The following is a 19,352-nucleotide window of genomic DNA, read 5'->3' as shown; positions in this document are numbered from 1 at the left end:
GGGTGTGTCCAGAAATTGAATGAAAAACCCAACCAATTCCTCAAGTGATAAACAGTGTTAATTTTGGCAGCCATTTTAAATTACATTTTAGTCTGTCTTTTGACCAAAATACATTTTAGTCATTTCATCCTTCGTAGTTTTAGTTAGTACCAATTGACTAAAACTCTGGAGAATTTTAGTGTTACGCTCTGACCTAGGAGAGCTGTAATTTCTCTGTTTAGCTAAGCCAGGGTGTAATAGGTGGGTAGGCATTCTATGTTTTGTGTTCTATGTTTTGGCCGGGTATGGTTTCCAATCAGAGGCAGGTGTCTATCGTTGTCTCTGATTGGAAGCCATACTTAGGCAGCCTGTTTTTCCTTCGTTTTTTGTGGGTAGTTGTTTTCTGTTTAGTTGTAAGTACCTGACGGAACTGTCAGCTGTCATTTTTGTTTAATTTGTAAAGTGTTCATTTTTCATTAAACCACAAGATTAACATATTCCACGCTGCACCTTGGTCTACTCATTTCGATGCCTGTGACAGAACTACCCACCTCAAGAAGACCAAGCAGCGTGGGCAGGATGACTGGACCTGGGAGGAGATCCTGGATGGGGCAGGACCCTGGACAAGGCCTGGGGAGTATCGCCGTCCGCAATGGGAGATCGAGGCAGCGAAAGTGGAACGGCGATACGGGGAGGAACGGCTAGGCAAGCAACAGGAGGCCGAGAGGCAGCGGCAAAATTTTTTTTTTGGGGGGGGCACATGGGTAGATTGGCTAAGGCGAGTTTAAGACCTGAAATGAAATGATCAGTCTATAATTTTAATGGTAGGTTTATTTGAACAGCGAGAGACAGAATAACAACAAAAAAATCCAGAAAAACCCATGTCAAAAATGTTATAAATTGATTTGCATTTTAATGAGGGAAATAAGCATTTGACCCCCTCTCAATCAGAAAGATTTCTAGCTCCCAGGTGTCTTTTATACAGGTAACGTGCTGAGATTAGGAGCACACTCTTAAAGGGAGTGCTCCTAATCTCAGTTTGTTACCTGTATAAAAGACACCTGTCCACAGAAGCAATCAATCAATCAGATTCCAAACTCTCCACCATGGCCAAGACCAAAGAGCTCTCCAAGGATGTCAGGGACAAGATTGTAGACCTACACAAGGCTGGAATGGGCTACAAGACCATCGCCAAGCAGCTTGGTGAGAAGGTGACAACAGTTGGTGCAATTATTCGCAAATGGAAGAAACACAAAAGAACTGTCAATCTCCCTCGGCCTGGGGCTCCATGCAAGATCTCACCTCGTGGAGTTGCAATGATCATGAGAACGGTGAGGAATCAGCCCAGAGCTACACGGGAGGATCTTGTCAATGATCTCAAGGCAGCTGGGACCATAGTCACACTACGCCGTGAAGGACTGAAATCCTGCAGCGCCCGCAAGGTCCCCCTGCTCAAGAAAGCACATATACATGCCCATCTGAAGTTTGCCAATGAACATCTGAATGATTCAGAGGACAACTGGGTAAAAGTGTTGTGGTCAGATGAGACCAAAATGCATCTTTGGCATCAACTCAACTCGCCGTGTTTGGAGGAGGAGGAATGCTGCCTATGACCCCAAGAACACCATCTCCACCGTCAAACATGGAGGTGGAAACATTATGCTTTGGGAGTGTTTTTCTGCTAAGAGGACAGGACAACTTCACCGCATCAAAGGAACGATGGACGGGGCCATGTACCGTCAAATCTTGGGTGAGAACCTCCTTCCCTCAGCCAGGGCATTGAAAATGGGTCGTGGATGGGTATTCCGCATGACAATGACCCAAAACACATGGCCAAGGCAACAAAGGAGTGGCTCAAGAAGAAGCACATTAAGGTCCTGGAGTGGCCTAGCCAGTCTCCAGACCTTAATCCCATAGAAAATCTGTGGAGGGAGCTGAACATTCGAGTTGCCAAACGTCAGCCTCGAAACCTTAATGACTTCGAGAAGATCTGCAAAGAGGAGTGGGACAAAATCCCTCCTGAGATGTCTGTAAACCTGGTGGCCAACTACAAGAAACGTCTGAGCTTTGTGATTGCCAACAAGGGTTTTGCCACCAAGTACTAAGTCATGTTTTGCAGAGGGGTCAAATACTTATTTCCCTCATTAAAATGCAACATGCGTTTTTCTAGATTTTTTTGTTGTTATTCTGTCTCCCACTGTTCAAATAAACCTACCATTAAAATTATAGACTGATCATTTCTTTGTCAGTGGGCAAACGTACAAAATCAGCAGGGGATCAAATACTTTTTTCCCTCACTGTACTGTATACTATATATATTTCCGCTAACCCTACCATCCCTCCCCTAATTGGAGTAAATTAATGGACTCATAGGCGTCTACTTCCAGCTTATACATACTATATACATTTTACGGACACAGTATAGGTTACAATAGTTATCTTGTTGTTTTTAGTCTCATTCATCAGCTCCACTCAACCCCTCCCATCTGTCTGTTAACACCATCCAGTTTGTATTTGTATTTGCCATATATTTTTCAATTGTGCTGTGATGTTTCACAAAAGTTCTGAACATTTCTATTCTGAGGTTCTACAGATTGGAAATTAAATTAACATTTTTGCTAAGAGTGTTATTATAACTGCTCAAAAAAATAAAGGGAACACTTAAACAACACAATGTAACTCCAAGTCAATCACACTTCTGTGAAATCAAACTGTCCACTTAGGAAGCAACACTGATTGACAATACATTTCACATGCTGTTGTGCAAATGGAATAGACAACAGGTAGAAATTATAGGCAATTAGCAAGACACCCCCAATAAAGGAGTGGTTCGGCAAGTGGTGACCACAGACCACTTCTCAGTTCTTATGCTTCCTGGCTGATGTTTTGGTCACTTTTTAATGCTGGCGGTGCTTTCACTCTAGTGGTAGCATGAGACGGAGTCTACAACCCACACAAGTGGCTCAGGTAGTGCAGCTCATCCAGGATGGCACATCAATGCGAGCTGTGGCAAGAAGGTTTGCTGTGTCTGTCAGCGTAGTGTCCAGAGCATGGAGGCGCTACCAGGAGACAGGCCAGTACATCAGGAGATGTGGAGGAGGCCGTAGGAGGGCAACAACCCAGCAGCAGGACCCCTACCTCCGCCTTTGTGCAAGGAGGAGCAGGAGGAGCACTGCCAGAGCCCTGCAAAATGACCTCCAGCAGGCCACAAATGTGCATGTGTCTGCTCAAACGGTCAGAAACAGACTCCATGAGGGTGGTATGAGGGCCCGACGTCCACAGGTGGGGGTTGTGCTTACAGCCCAACACCGTGCAAGACATTTGGCATTTGCCAGAGAACACCAAGATTGGTAAATTCGCCACTGGCGCCCTGTGCTCTTCACAGATGAAAGCAGGTTTACACTGAGCACATGTGACAGACGTGACAGAGTCTGGAGATGCCGTGGAGAACGTTCTGCTGCCTGCAACATCCAGCATGACCAGTTTGGCGGTGGGTCAGTCATGGTGTGGGGTGGAATTTCTTTGGGGGGCCGCACAGCCCTCCATGTGCTCGCCAGAGGTAGCCTGACTGCCATTAGGTACCGAGATGAGATCCTCAGACCCCTTGTGAGACCATATGCTGGTGCGGTTGGCCCTGGGTTCCTCCTAATGCAAGACAATGCTAGACCTCATGTGGCTGGAGTATGTCAGCAGTTCCTGCAAGAGGAAGGCATTGATGCTATGGACTGGCCCGCCCGTTCCCCAGACCTGAATACAATTGAGCACATCTGGGATATCATGTCTCACTCCGTCCACCAACGCCACGTTGCACCACAGACTGTCCAGGAGTTGGCGGATGCTTTAGTCCAGGTCTGGGAGGAGATCCCTCAGGAGACCATCCGCCACCTCATCAGGAGCATGCCCAGGCATTGTAGGGAGGTCATACAGGCACGTGGAGGACACACACACTACTGAGCCTCATTTTGACTTGTTTTAAGGACATTACATCAAAGTTGGATCAGCCTGTAGTGTGGTTTTCCACTTTAATTTTGAGTGTGACTCCAAATCCAGACCTCCATGGGTTGATAAATTAGATTTCCATTGATTATTTTTGTGTGATTTTGTTGTCAGCACATTCAACTATGTAAAGAAAAAAGTATTTAATAAGATTATTTCATTCATTCAGATCTAGGTTGTGTTATTTTAGTGTTCCCTTTATTTTTTTGAGCAGTATATTATTAATGGATTGACTATGACTTTTTAAATCACCCAGCAGTGCTATTTGCAGAGATAGCCCCATGTAAATGTTGCAATTCTTCAGACATTCCTGAACTTGCGACCAAAAACCAGCTAAATTCAGCAAAAATAGAAACGTTCTCTCACTGTCAACTGCATTTATTTTCAGCAAACTTAACATGTGTAAATATTTGTATGAACATAACAAGATTCAACAACTGAGACAAACTGAACAAGTTCCACAGACATGTGACTAACAGAAATTGAATAATGTGTCCCTGAACAAAGGGGGTTCAAAATCAAAAGTAACAGTCAGTATCTGGTGTGGCCACCAGCAGCATTAAGTACTGCAGTGCATCTCTTCCTCATGGACTGCACCAGATTTGCCAGTTCTTGCTGTGAGATGTTACCCCACTCTTCCACCAAGGCACCTGCAAGTTCCCGGACATTTCTTGGGGGAGTGGCTCGAGCCCTCACCCTCCGATCCAACAGGTCCCAGACGGGCTCAATGGGATTGAGATGGCCAAGGCAGAACACTGACATTCCTGTCTTGCATGAAACTATGCCCAGAACGAGCAGTATGGCTGGTGGCATTGTCATGCTGGAGGGTCTTGTCAGGATGAGCCTGCAGGAAGGGTACCACATGAGGTAGGAGGATGTCTTCCCTGTAACTCACATCGTTGAGATTCTCTGCAATGACAACAAGCTCAGTCCGATGATGCTGTGACACACCGCTCCAGACTCTGATGGACCCTCCACCTCCAAATCGATCCCGCTCCAGAGTACAGGCTTCAGTGTAACGCTCATTCCTTCGACGATAAACGCAAATCCGACCATCACCCCTGGTGAGACAAAACCGCGACACTTCAGTGAAGAGCACTTTTTGCCAGTCCTGTCTGGTCCAGCGACTGTGGGTTTGTGCCCATAGGCAACGTGTTGCCGGAGATGTCTGGTGAGGACCTGCCATCCAACAGGCCTACAAGCCCTCAGTCCCGCCTCATCAGCCTATTACGGACAGTCTGAGAGCACTGATGGAGGAATTGTGCATTCCTGGTGTAACACGGGCAGTTGTTGTTGCCATCCAGTACCTGTCCCGCAGATGTGATGTTTGGATGTACCGATCCTGTGCAGGTGTTGTTACACGTGGTCTGCCACTGCGAGGACGATCAGCTGTCCATCCGTCTCCCTGTAGCGCTGTCTTATGCGTCTCACAGTATGGCCATTGCAATTTATTGCCCTGGCCACATCTGCAGTCCTCATGCCTCCTTGCAGCATACCTAAGGCACGTTCACGCAGATGAGCAGGGACCCTGGGAATCTTTCTTTTGGTTTTTTTCAGAGTCAGTAGAAAGGCCTCTTTAGTTTCCTAAGTTTTCATAACTTTGACCTTAATTGCCTACCGTCTGTAAGCTGTTAGTGTCTTAACGACCATTCCACAGGTGCATGTTCATTAATTGTTTATGGTTCATTGAACAAGCATGTGAAACAGTGTTTAAACCCATTACAATGAAGATCTGTGAAGTTATTTAAATTTTTTTCTATTTATCTTTGAAAGACAGGGTCCTGAAAAAGGGATGTTTCTTTTTTTGAGTTTACATATTGACAGTAACAAAACAAATGATCTAACGTTTCTGTCTCTTCGCAGCAAAATCTGCAGAAAATCTTCGGGAAGTATTCAGACCCCTTCACTTTTTCCACATTTTGTTACATTACAGCCTTATTCTAAAATGGATTAAATTAATTGTTTTCCTCATCAATCTACTCACAATACCCCATAATGATGAAGCAGAAAATGTTTTAGAAACATGATTTGGAAAGGCACACACCTAAGGTTCCTCAGTTGACAGTGCATATCAGAGCAAAAAAATCTAAAAACCTGTTTTCGCTTTGTCATTATGGGGTATTGTGTGTAGATTGCAGAGAATGTTTTTTTTTCAATTCATTTTAGAATGAGGCTGTAACGTAACAAAATGTGGAAAAAGTCAATAGGTCTGAATACTTTCAGAAGGCACTGTATCAGCTAACCACATCATACGTTGTAGTTATCTGTCATGTCTGAGCAGAAGAACCTTTCTGTTTAGCGGGTGGAGTCTTCGCTAGTCGTATTAGTATATTTTCTCATATATCTCCCCCAGAACCTAATCGAGCATCTGATGCAGTTACACTAGATTCTAGTTCTGTGCTTCAGAGATTACGTCAATCGTTGTAATCTTCTTCTGCCCAGGACTGCACAGCTCCATATACATTAGACGCACAGACACAGACTTGGCTCAAAAAAGCATATCCATTTCGTACTCATGACCTGGCATTTGGGTTGTGTGTCTGACCCATAGAGAATGATACAGGCCATAGTGGCCAAAAACCTGTTTTACACTGAACAAAAATCTTAACGCAACATCCAAGAATTTCAAAGGTTTTACTGAGATACAGTTAATTTAAGGAAAACAGTAAATTAATATACATTCACTAGACCCTAATCTATGGATTTCACATGACTGGGAATACAGATATGCATTTGTTGGTCACAGATACCTTAAAAAAAGGTAGGGGCATGGATAAAAAAAGTCAGTATCTGGTGGCACCACCATTTGCCTCATGCAGAGCGACACATCTCCTTCCCATAGAGTTGATCAGGCTGTTGATTGTGGCCTGTGGAATGTTGTCCCATCCTCTTCAATGGCTGTGTGAAGTCGCTGGATATTGGCGGGAACTGGACCACACTGTCGTAGACGTCGATCCAGAACATCCCAAAGAGGCTCAATGGGTGGTGACATGTCTGGTGAGTGGGACATTATCAGCTTCCAGGAATTGTGTACAGATCCTTGCTACATGTGGCCATGCGTTATCATACTGAAACATGAGGTGATGGTGGCGGATTAATGGCATGACAAGGATCTCGTCACGGTAGCTCTGTGCATTCAAATTGCCATCGATAAAATGCAATTGTGTTCGTTGTCTGTAGCTTATGCCTGCCCATAAAATAACCCCATTGCCACCATGGGGCACTCTGTTCACAATGTTGACGTCAGCATACCCCAAGACCACACTTCTCCAGCATGCCAGTGACATTTGCCCACTGAAGTCAGTTACGACGCCGAACTGCAGTCATGTCAAAACCCTGGTGAGGACAAAGAGCATGCAGATGAGCTTCCCTGAGATGGTTTCTGACAGTTTGTGCAGAAACTATTCGGTTGGGCAAACCCCCAGTTTATCAGCTGTCCTTGCCCCTTATTGTCCCCTGTACAAGGTGCAACTGTGTAATGATCATGCTGTTTAATCAGCTTCTTGATATGCCACACCTGTCAGGTGGATGGATTCTCTTGGCAAAGGAGAAATGCTCACTAACAGGGATGTAAAAAACAAAATGTGTACAAAGTTTGAAAGAAATAAGCTTTTAGTGCGTATGGAAGATTTGTGGGATCTTTTATTTCAGCTCATGAAACATGGGACCAACACCTTACATGTTGCATTTATATTTTGGTCCAGTATTGCGTTGGGCAGCACTATTGAGGATTTTCACTATTTTTAAGTAGTCAACTGGGTTGGACTTTCTTTGAGTTAAGGATGGACCACATAATTCCAGCCAGGTCATCAGGAGGGATCAGCCAATGAATTATATAAGCAAATATTCCATAACTGCAAGTGGCAGTTGTCACGGTTTTCGTCGGTAATGGAGGACCAAAACGCAGCAGGTATGTGTAAGCTCATCTTGAGGTTTATTAACTTCCCAAAATGAACACCAAAATAACAAAAACAAGAGCACGAACAATATACAGACAGTCTGGCAAGGCACAAGGCTAAACACAGAACAATCTCCCACAAACACACAGACAAACACACCCAACTAATATAGGACTTCCAATCAAAGGCAACACCACACAGCTGCCTTCAATTGGAAGTCCACCCCAATTAACTCTACATAGAAACACACTTACTAGACTACACATAGAAATACATAAACATAGACCTTAAACCAAAAACCCGGAAATACTAAATCAAACACCCTTTTACCAAAACACCACCCCGAACCACATAAAAAAATACCCTCTGCCACGTCCTGACCAAACTACAATAACAATTAACCCTTATACTGGCTAGGACGTGACAGCAGTAAATCGTCAACCTTGGCTTTATACCAGTTCAAACAACACACTCCAGATGGCAGTAGGTCTAAGCATCCTTTCTGTTTGTTTACCAACTCATAGAAGTAGTAGAAGAAAATTGACTACTTCAAAATGGAGATTGCCTCAATGGCGTTGCCCATGCTCTTACAGACGCCATAACGGGACAGATATGATGTTGTGCCCTCTAACTATCTCTTTGGTGTGACCCTTGCAACCACTTTTAAGGTTTGTGAAGTGAAGGGGGGGGGGGTTATAAACAAGTATGTATTAGAAAAAGTCACAGTATCCTTAAGCTATTTGTTCACTATTTAACCACAAGAGCGCACCATGCATATATCTCCCTAATGCAGTACCAATGTCCACCTTCCATTCATCTCCATTAAGTACACTAAGTCACTCGTCCCCTTGTTTGGCAATATTTCATAACCCAGTCTGAGAGCCAGTGCACAGTCCTCCTTAAATAGGCAGTGGGGTTCTGTAAGACTGTAGAGCGACAATGAAGTGTTTCATGGGGTCTTCAACAGCTGCATGTGCTGTCTCTTGTGGTTATTTTTTTCCTCAAAGTCACACAATTTTTTCCAATTGTAGGGAAATGTTTATTCATGTTTGATTCACAAACTATTCAGACTGAAGTCCTCTGCCGTAGTTGCAACGTCTTGCTTACTTGCTAAAGCAAAATAATTGGCTCGTTGTTGGATGTGACATACTGCAATCCAGCATGTCTGGTTCCGGTTGTCATGCAAGAACAGCTTTTTATAGAGTTAAATTGTCTTTATTTTTTTCATATATTAGTTTTGCTATCAAGGATCCATGCTGTGACTTTCTGAGGAAGTAAATCCTTTACCAGGATAAACACTTACAGTATCTGCTAACACTTAAACAATCACTATTAACTGCCAAGATCATTGCTGGATAGATGTGCTCCCAGGGGTAATGCCTTGGCTTTAGCTCAGTGAGATAACATTGTCTTCAAAGATGGGGGCTTTAAGCTGTTGGTCTTCAAGGTTCCATTCCCTGTTGGAAACAGGATACAGTTAACATGCATCAATATCAAAGGGTGATAAACAGCCGGCTCTTAATAATGTAATAATAATGTATACATACAGTGCACATTCATACCCACCCACCCACCCACCCACACTGGAGTTGTTCTGTCACGACTTCCCCCGAAGTCGGCTCCTCTCCTTGATCTGGCAGTGGTCAGCGGTCGACTTCACCGGATTTCTAGCCATTGTAGCTCCATTTTTCATTTACCCATTTCTTTTGTCTTGTTCCCTGCACACCTGGTTTTCATTCCCCAATCACACTACATGTATTTATTCCTTTGTTCGCCCTCACGTTTTTGTGTGTAATTGTTTGTGTTACGTGTCAATTTTGACGTGCTAGACTGGTGTTCGTTTGTTCCGTGTTTTATTCACAAGGTATGTTTATTTGGTTTAACATAATTATTGTGCCTGTTTGCGCATGTTGCACTTTTGCCAATTGGCTGGAGGATTCAACGCATTGGCGTCCGTCTGTTGGTTTCTCCTGCCTAAATAAAAAGTGTGCGCCTTTTCACAACTCTCTGCTCTCCTGCACCTGACTCCGCTCCCAGTATGCACACCACTGACAGAATTACACACCACCCATGGAGTCAGCAGGAGCAGGTACCCCGGTCAGAGCAGTCGAGGAGCGCGTCCAGGAACACTCGGCAATACTGCATCATCTCGGTGCCATGATGGATCAAGTTGTCCAGACCATGGACCGCTGGGAGAGACAGGAAGTTTCTCCAGCACCTCGACTAGCGCAACCGGGGTTACCTCTACTCGTCCCGTCTGGATCCAGTTCCAGTGGGATGCGTCTCTCCCTTCCCAGGGAGTATGATGGGACGGCAGCACAGTGCCAGGGGTTTCTCTTACAACTGGACCTATACCTGGCCACCGTTCACCCAGCTCCCTCGTGAAGGGAAAGAGTGTCCGCCGTCGTCTCATGCCTCTCGGGGAGAGCTCTGGAGTGGGCAAACGCCATATGGGGAGAAGGAGCCGCGGCGTTGGACCACTTCGAGGAGTTCACCCGCCGCTTCCGGGCCGTCTTCGACCATCTGCCCGAAAGAAGAGCGGCGGGGGAATGGCTCTTCCATTTGAGGCAGGGGACGAGGAGCACACAGGAGTTCGCACTGGAATTCCGGACCTTGGCCGTGGGAGCCAGATGGAACGACAGGGCCCTCATCGACCACTACCGATGCAGCCTGCGCGAGGACGTCCGACAGGATTTAGCCTGCAGGGATACCACCATCACTTTTAACCTCTTGGGGCTAGGTGGGACGCTAGCGTGCCACCCGTGGTGCACTCCATCAACAGCAGGTGCATTTCAAGAGCGGCAAATTTGAATCCAAATAAATGTCAAAATTCAAATTTTTCAAAAATACAACTATTTTACACCATTTGAAAGATAAACATCTCCTTAATCTAACCACGTTTTACGATTTCAAAAAGGTTTTACGGCGAAAGCATAAATTTAGAGTATGTTAGGACAGTACATTTACAAGAGTTGTGTGTAATGTTTTGTCAAGTCAAAGACAGGGTCACCAAAACCATAAAACCAGCTAAAATGATGCACTAACCTTTTACAATCTCCATCAGATGACACTCCTAGGACATTATGTTAGACAATGCATGCATTTTTAGTTCTATCAAGTTCATATTTATATCCAAAAACAGCGTTTTACTATGGCATTGATGTTGAGGAAATCGTTTCCCTCCAATAACCGGCAGTCAAGTCAGCGTAACAAATTAAATAATTAAAATTAGAAAACATTGGTAAAATATTATATTGTCATTTAAAGAATTATAGATTTACATCTCTTGAACGCAATCAACTTGCCAGATTTAAAAATAACCTTACTGGGAAATCACACTTTGCAATAATCTGAGCACTGCGCCCAGAAAAATACGCGTTGCGATACAGACTAGACGTCATGTTGGGGAGATCTAAAATCGAAAATACTATGTAAATAATCCATTACCTTTGATTCTCTTCATCAGATGTCACTTCCAGGTATCACAGGTCCATAACGAATGTAGTTTTGTTCAAAAAAGCTCATCATTTATGTCCAAAAATCTCCGTCTCGTTAGCACATGATGTAAGCCAGCCGGACTTCTCGTCATGAACGAGGGGAAAAAATATATTTCCGTTCGTTCAAACATGTCAAACGTTGTATAGCATAAATCATTAGGGCCTTTTTTAACCAGAACATGAATAATATTCAAGGTGGACGAATGCATACTCTTTTATAACGTATTGGAACGAGGGTACCCAACATGAACTCGCGCGCCAGGTGTCTAATGGGACATCATCGTTCCATGGCTCTTGTTCGGTCAGATCTCCCTCCAGAAGACTCAAAACACTTTGTAAAGGCTGGTGACATCTAGTGGAAGCAATAGGAAGTGCCAAAATATTCCTAAACCCCTGTGTTTTTCAATGGGATAGGTTTAAAGTCAATACAACACATCAGGTATCCACTTCCTGTCAGAAAATGTCTCAGGGTTTTGCCTGCCAAATGAGTTCTGTTATACTCACAGACACCATTCAAACAGTTTTGGAAACTTTAGAGTGTTTTCTATCCATATATAATAAGTATATGCATATTCTAGTTACTGGGTAGGATTAGTAACCAGATTAAATCGGGTACATTTTTTTTATCCAGACGTGCAAATGCTGCCCCCTAGACCCAACAGGTTAACCAACTGGTGGATCTGTTCATCCGGTTGGATAACCTGCTGGTCACCCGCGGACATCAAGAGGGGGCTCTGTCAGCTCCATCTTCCAGCACCCCGGCTCCAGTGCCCATGGAGTTGGGAGGGGCTGCGCGTAGGGAGGCTGGAGCAGAGGCCTTCACGTTCACCATCTGTGGCCTCAGAGGGCACACTGCCGGTCGGTGCTGGGTTGGTCCCTCTGGGAGTCGAGGCAGCAGGCAGGCCACTCTGGCGTCACCCCAGGTGAGTCTGCGCCACTCTCACCCAGAGTCCTCTGTTGTCCACCTGTTTGTACCTGTTTGTTTTCCTGAGTTTTCCCCGCATTCCCAGCATAAGGCGCTCGTCGATTCAGGCACAGCTGGGAATTTTATTGACAGAGCGTTCGCCGTTAGTTTAGGGATCCCCATTATTCCTGTGGTTAGACCTTTCCCGGTACACTCTCTGGATAGTCAACCATTAGGGTCCGGGCTAATCAGGGAAGCAACCATCTCCCTGGACATGGAGACGCAGGGGGGTCAGTCTCTTCCTCATTGACTCTCCAGCGTTTCCTGTGGTACTAGGCCTTCCCTGGTTGGCTCGTCATAACCCCACCATTTCCTGGCAACAGAGGGCTCTCACGGGGTTGTCGCGAGTGTGCTCAGGGAGGTGTGTAGGGGTTTCAGTTGGTGCTACCACGGTGGAAAGTCCAGACCAGGTCTCCACCGTGCGCATTCCCCCAGAATATGCAGATTTGGCTCTCGCCTTCTGTAAAACGAAGGCGACTCAATTACCACCCCATCGACAGGGGGATTGTGCTATAAATCTCCTGGTAGACACTGCACTTCCCAGGAGTCACGTGTATCCCCTGTCGCAAGCGGAGACATATGTCTCTGAATCCCTATGTCAGGGGTACATTCGGTCCTCCACTTCACCCGCCTCCTCGGGTTTCTTTTTTGTGAAGAAGAAGGATGGAGGTCTGCGCCCGTGCATTGACTATCGAGGTCTCAATCAAATCACGGTGAGGTACAGTTACCCGCTACCTCTTATCGCCGTGGCGATTGAGTCAATGCACGGGGTGCACTTCTTCACTAAACTGGATCTCAGGAGTGCGTACAACCTGGTGCGTATCCGGGAGGGAGACAAGTGGAAGACAGCGTTTAGTACCACCTCAGGGCATTATGAGTACCTCGTCATGCCGTACGGGTTGATGAATGCTCCATCAGTCTTCCAATCCTTTGTAGACAAGGTTTTCAGGGACCTGCACAGACAGGGTGGAGTGGTGTATACCGATGACATTCTGATATACTCTGCTACACGCGCCGAGCATGTGTCCTTGGTGCGCACGGTACTTGGACGACTGTTGGAGCATGACCTGTTCGTCAAGGCTGAGAAATGCCTGTTCTTTCAGCAGGCCGTCTCCTTCCTAGGGTATCGCATTTCAACATCAGGGGTGGAGATGGAGAGTGGCCGCATTGCAGCCGTGCGTAATTGGCCGACTCCCACCACGGTAAAGGAGGTGCAGCGATTTTTAGGGTTTGCCAATTACTACCGGAGATTTATCCGGTGTTTTGGCATGGGTGGCTGCTCCCATTACATCACTGCTGAAGGGGGGTTCTGTACGTCTGCATTGGTCGGTTGAGGCGGACAGGGCTTTTGGGAACCTAAAAGCTCTGTTTACCTCGGCTCCCGTGCTGGCCCATCCGGATCCCTCTTTGGCGTTCATAGTAGAGGTGGACGCGTCCGAGGCTGGGATAGGAGCCATGCTCTCTCAGCACTCAGGCACGCCACCAAAGCTCCGCCCCTGTGCTTTCTTCTCGAAGAAGCTCAGCCGGCGGAGCGGAACTATGATGTGGGGGACCGGGAGCTGTTGGCTGTGGTTAAGGCTTGGAGACGTGGAGACATTGGCTTGAGGGGGCTAAACACCCTTTCCTCATCTGGACTGACCACCACATCCTGGAGTACATCTTGGCAGCGAGGAGACTGAATCCTCGTCAGGCAAGGTGTTCTTTACCCATTTTGTGTTTACCCTGTCCTATAGACCAGGTTCCCAGAATGTGAAGGCAGACGCACTGTCCCGGCTGTATGACACAGAGGATGTGTGTTGTATGTTCTCTATACTTATGTACTTGAACATTTTGGCACAATTGGGCTTCTGTCAGACAAATATTGTGCAGTAATGTAATTCTTCACTGGATCAGTCTGAAACTATCCACACACTGCTGCCACCTGGTGGCCAAATTCAAAATTACACCTAGACTCCTATCTGAAAGTATGGCCTTTCTCTTGCGTAAAAATAAATAAATAGCAAACGCATGTTTTTTTGTATGTATTATCTTTTACCAGATCAAAATAAGTATTATTCTCCTACATTAATTTCACATTTCCACAAACTGCAAAGTGTTACCTTTCAAATGGTATCAAGAATATGCATATCATTGCTTCAGGTCCTGAGCGACAGGCAGTTAGATTTGGGTATGTCATTTTAGGGAAATTGAAAAAAAGGGTTTGATCTTAATAACATATGTGTCAGAAAAATGGCAAATTTCCTCACTACACGTAAAAATGAGTGTTTCTGCATCTGCCAGCTCCATTGCCTGCTTGTAAGCAAACCACACAGCGATTTCAGGAAGTGGAGTACCGCCCCGTGGTGTGAGAAATATCTATATGTCTGTGTTTGTAGCCAGCACGTTCAGCCAGAGGATTTTGAAACGGAACTGAAGTCTTAACTGATCAGGTTGCCATGTTGAAAAGTGATGCCATTCTATCAATTTTCCCCTTCCCTTCAAAGAGGGGAGCTATCCGGTCAGTCAACACCAGCGCAGCAGAAAACAAGTCAAGCTGAGGTAACGTGGCTAACGTTACCTAGATACAGTGCCTTGCAAAAGTATTCACCCCCTTCGCATTTTTCCTATTTTGTTGCATTACAACCTGGAATTTAAATAGATTTTTATTTGGATTTCATGTAATGGACATACACAAAATAGTCCAAATTGGTGAAGTGAAATGGGAAAAAAAACTTGTTTCAAAAATAAATAAAAAATTACAGCGGAAAAGGGGTGAGAACATATGTATTCACCCCCTTTGCTATTTGCTATGAAGCCCCTAAATAAGATCTGGTGCAACCAATTACCTTCAGAAGTCACATAATTAGTTAGATTGCACACAGGTGGACTTTATTTAAGTGTCACATGATCTGTCACATGATGTCAGTATATATTAGTTAAATAAAGTCCACCTGTATGCAATCTAAGTGTCACATGATCTATATATACACCTGTTCTGAAAGGCCCCAGAGTCTGCAACACAACTAAGCAAGGGGCACCACCAAGGAAGCAGCACCATGAAGACCAAGGAGCTCTCCAAACAAGTTAGGGACAAAGTTGTGGAGAAGTACAGATCAGGTTTGGGTTATAAAAAAATATCTGAAACTTTGAACATTCCACGGAGCACCGATAAATCTATTATTAAAAAATGGAAAGAATGTGGCACCACAACAAACCTGCCAAGAGAGGGCCGTCCACCAAAACTCACGGACCAGGCAAGGAGGGCATTAATCAGAGAGGCAACAAAGAGACCAAAGATAACCCTGAAGGAGCTGCAAAGCTCCACAGCGGAGATTGGAGTATCTGTCCATAGGGCCACTTTAAGCCGTACACTCCACAGACCTGTGCTTTACGGAAGAGTGGTCAGAAAAATGGTATTGCTTAAAGAAAAAAATAAGAAAACACAGTTGGTGTTCGCCAAAAGGCATGTGGGAGACTCCCTAAACATATGGAAGAAGGTACTCTGGTCAAATGAGACTAAAATGTGTCTGGCGCAAACCCAACACCTCTCATCATCCCGAGAACACCATCCCCATAGTGAAGCATGGTGGTGGCAGCATAATGCTGTGGGGATGTTTTTCATCGGCAGGAACTGGAAAACTGGTCAGAATTGAAGGAATTGAAGGATGGATGGCGCTAAATACAGGGAAATTCTTGAGGGAAACCTGTTTCAGTCTTCCAGCGTGTTGAGACTGGAACGGAGGTTCACCTTCCAGCTGGACAATGACCCTAAGCATACTGATAAAGCAATACTCGAGTGGTTTAAGGGGAAACATTTAAATGTCTTGGAATGGCCTAGTAAAAGGCCAGACCTCAATCAATTTGAGAATCTGTGGTATGACTTAAAGATTGCTGTACACCAGCGGAACCCATCAAACTTGAAGGAGCTGGAGCAGTTTTGCCTTGAAGAATGGGCAAACATCCCAGTGGCTAGATGCGCCAAGCTTATAGAGACGTGACCCAAGAGACTTGCAGCTATAATTGCTGCAAATGGTGGCTCTACAAAGAATTGACTTTGGGGGGGTAAATAGTTTACTGTTCTTTTGTCTTATTTCTTGTTTGTTTACAATAAAAAAAAATTGCATCTTCAAAGTGGTAGGCATTTTGTGTAGATGAAATTATACAAACCCCCAAAAATCTATTTTAATTCCAGGTTGTAAGGCAGCAAAATAGTAAAAATGTCAAGGGGGGTGAATACTTTCGTAAGCCACTGTAGTTAGCTAGCGAATTACATTTGTTTATCTAAACCAACATCTAGCTAGCTTTCATAATATGCTGCCTAGACATTCCATTGCATATCAATGTAATTAAGCACCTGCTATCTGGCGATGTGATTTGTAACTGATTTGCAAGCTTTGTTAGGTTACGTTATTTAACCGTTAGCTAGCTAACTACCGCAGAGGCTAATGTGACTGTGTTCTATTTAGAGTCCGATCAACATCTGCAGAGACGTCAATATCAAGCTCAGCACCAGGAACTACTGTAATTTGCCTTCAAAAAGGTTACTAAAATCCATTAAACCTTTCCATGACTCCATGATGAGCAAATAAATATACTGGAGCCAGGCAAAAACAAGATCTGTACATGTCTTGCTGTCATAGTTGGTGTGTTTATAAGTAGGCTACAACTTCTACTGTAATTTTCTCTGTATTATGAAGGTTTAGTTGATTGTTCTTGCAAGGTTTGAAGTCTCAATTGGAGAATAGTAGGTATTAGTGAGGAGGGGATGGTGTGGGTGACTGACTGGTGTGGGTATTATATGTGAAGGTTAATATGCATGATCTATTGACATGAGGGCAGTGGGTGGATATAGTACATTGCTTGAGTGTATATTAATGGGGGCAAAGTAGTAAAATGTTGGCTACTGTGTGTCCTTCAGACTAATGCTGCTGCTGATGATGACCTGGACACTAGCTTTAGTAGTACAGAGCCTGTAGACCCATTGGATGACCCAAGCTTTCAGCCTGGAGTAAGCTCAAACTCAACATCATCTGACTTTGAAACAAGCCAGGACAGCCAAATACCCTCTTGTGGAATACCAATACACTGAACTGTCTACAAGACAAGTGCTCCTCAAACTTTTCACACCTTTGCAGTAAATTCTTTGGCATGGGGTGTTTTACACACTTTATTGTTGGTAGCATACCTGTAGGTAATACACAATAATACACTGTCTACAAGTCAAGCCCCCCACAAACTTTTCACATCTTTGCTAACAGCCCCATTATTGACTGAGTAACAAAATACATATCAGTCTACTATACCCTTTGTTGTTTACAGATGAACATGGTTTATTGTATGGTTAACACATCCTCTGGCTGAAAGCGCTAGCTACAAACACAGATATTTAGATATTATCTCACACCTCCACGGGGCGGTCCTCCAGGTCCTGAAATCACTATGCATTCTGGATATTGTGGTTTGCTTACAACCAGGCAATGTAGCTGGCCCGTTTCTACCGGTGAAATGCAGAAATGCTCATATTTGTGTGTAGTGAGGAAATTAAAACAGATTTTTACACATGCGATATAGCGGTGAAATTTCCTATTTCAACACCATGGAGCCAGAGCGAGATATGGGCCAGAAAACATACCTCAATGAGGTTGATTTTGGAATCACAGTGTCAGCTAATTTGTTGTTCAACATGATGTGCCATTCCTGCTGTTGGTACTGCTAGCTAGCATGAGGACGAAAAGGGCAGTTTATGGAAAAACGAGTGGTATTTCAATCTTCTTGATGGAGCAGTGTGGATAAAGGTCAAATTTGGAGTACAGACGCATATCCCAAACCTGCATATATGTTTTTTTGACCCATATCTTGGGCCAGCTCCACGGTGTCTTAATGTAACCATGATTGCGTTCCGACCCTAGTGCAGCTCAGTGTAAACAAGCGTAATGGTAGGGTCGGTATCTTCTGGCAAGCTGCTCTGCAGTGCAAACTAGCTTGGCTTGCTATAAAGGTAGAAAAACAAGTTAAGGAAAAAGTAACTAAACAAAACATGTTAATAATACACATTGGCTGTTAGACAGTAAATGCTTGGTTGTGTATGAGATCGATTGAGGTGCCATTTCTCCCCAATCTCCCATACACAACAATTCATAATGTGTAAAAACAGCCATCCTAAGACGTTAAGACCTTTAGCCCCCCTGCCCCTTCACTTTGTTGACTGATCTTTCCTCTCAAAAGCAGCTCCTAATGTCCCCTCATTGTACCTAAACAATACGCTGGTCGGTCCCATTGTTGGTAAAGAGATCAACCCAAAGGTGTGTTGCTCTACGTCCCTTCCACTAAAAGTGTAAAATGCTAAGACCATAACCATGTCTTTCCAGGAGATGTGCAGTACCAGAAAATCTTCTGCAATAGGACCAAACAGCTGGTAGTTAAGAAACCCTACACCAATTTCGGCAGTATTATCCAGCTGTCTGTTCACCGCAGATAGGACAAGCCCATCGCCATAAGCACAAAGAGTCTCCGCTCCCCCAGCCCACCATTGCCACTGTACCGAAGCCAGATAAAGGACTATGGCTGCGTTTACACTGGCAATCCAATTCTGATATTTCTTTTCACTGATTGGTCTTTTGACCAATCAGATCAGTTCTGAAAAAGTCTGATGTGATTAAGACCAATTAGTGGATAAATGATCAGAATTGGGCTGCCTGTGTAAACGCAGCCAGTGTGGCTCAGCATAAGACCATGTAGAACAGGGGTCTCCAACCCTGTTCCGGGAGTGCTACCCTCCTGTAGGTTTTTGCTCCAAGCCCAGTTGTAACTAACTTGGTTCAGTTTATCATCCAGCTAATTATTAGCATCAGGTGTGCTAGATTAGGGTTGGAGCGAAAACCTCCATGATGGTAGCTCTCCAGGAAAAGGGTTGGAGAGCCATGATCTAGAACCACCATAAAATAAATATGGATATTTTCTATCAATCTTCAACATTTGTCTGCCCTGGATTCACAGGAGATACAGTATTTATATAAGCTATACAGGGCTCATTAGCAT

The sequence above is a fragment of the Salmo salar genome, chromosome 19, assembly GCF_965601325.2.
Source record: "Salmo salar chromosome 19, fSalSal1, whole genome shotgun sequence".
NCBI lineage: Eukaryota > Metazoa > Chordata > Actinopteri > Salmoniformes > Salmonidae > Salmo > Salmo salar.
The sequence above is the reverse complement of the archived record's forward strand: the minus strand, read 5'-3'. Positions refer to the sequence as shown.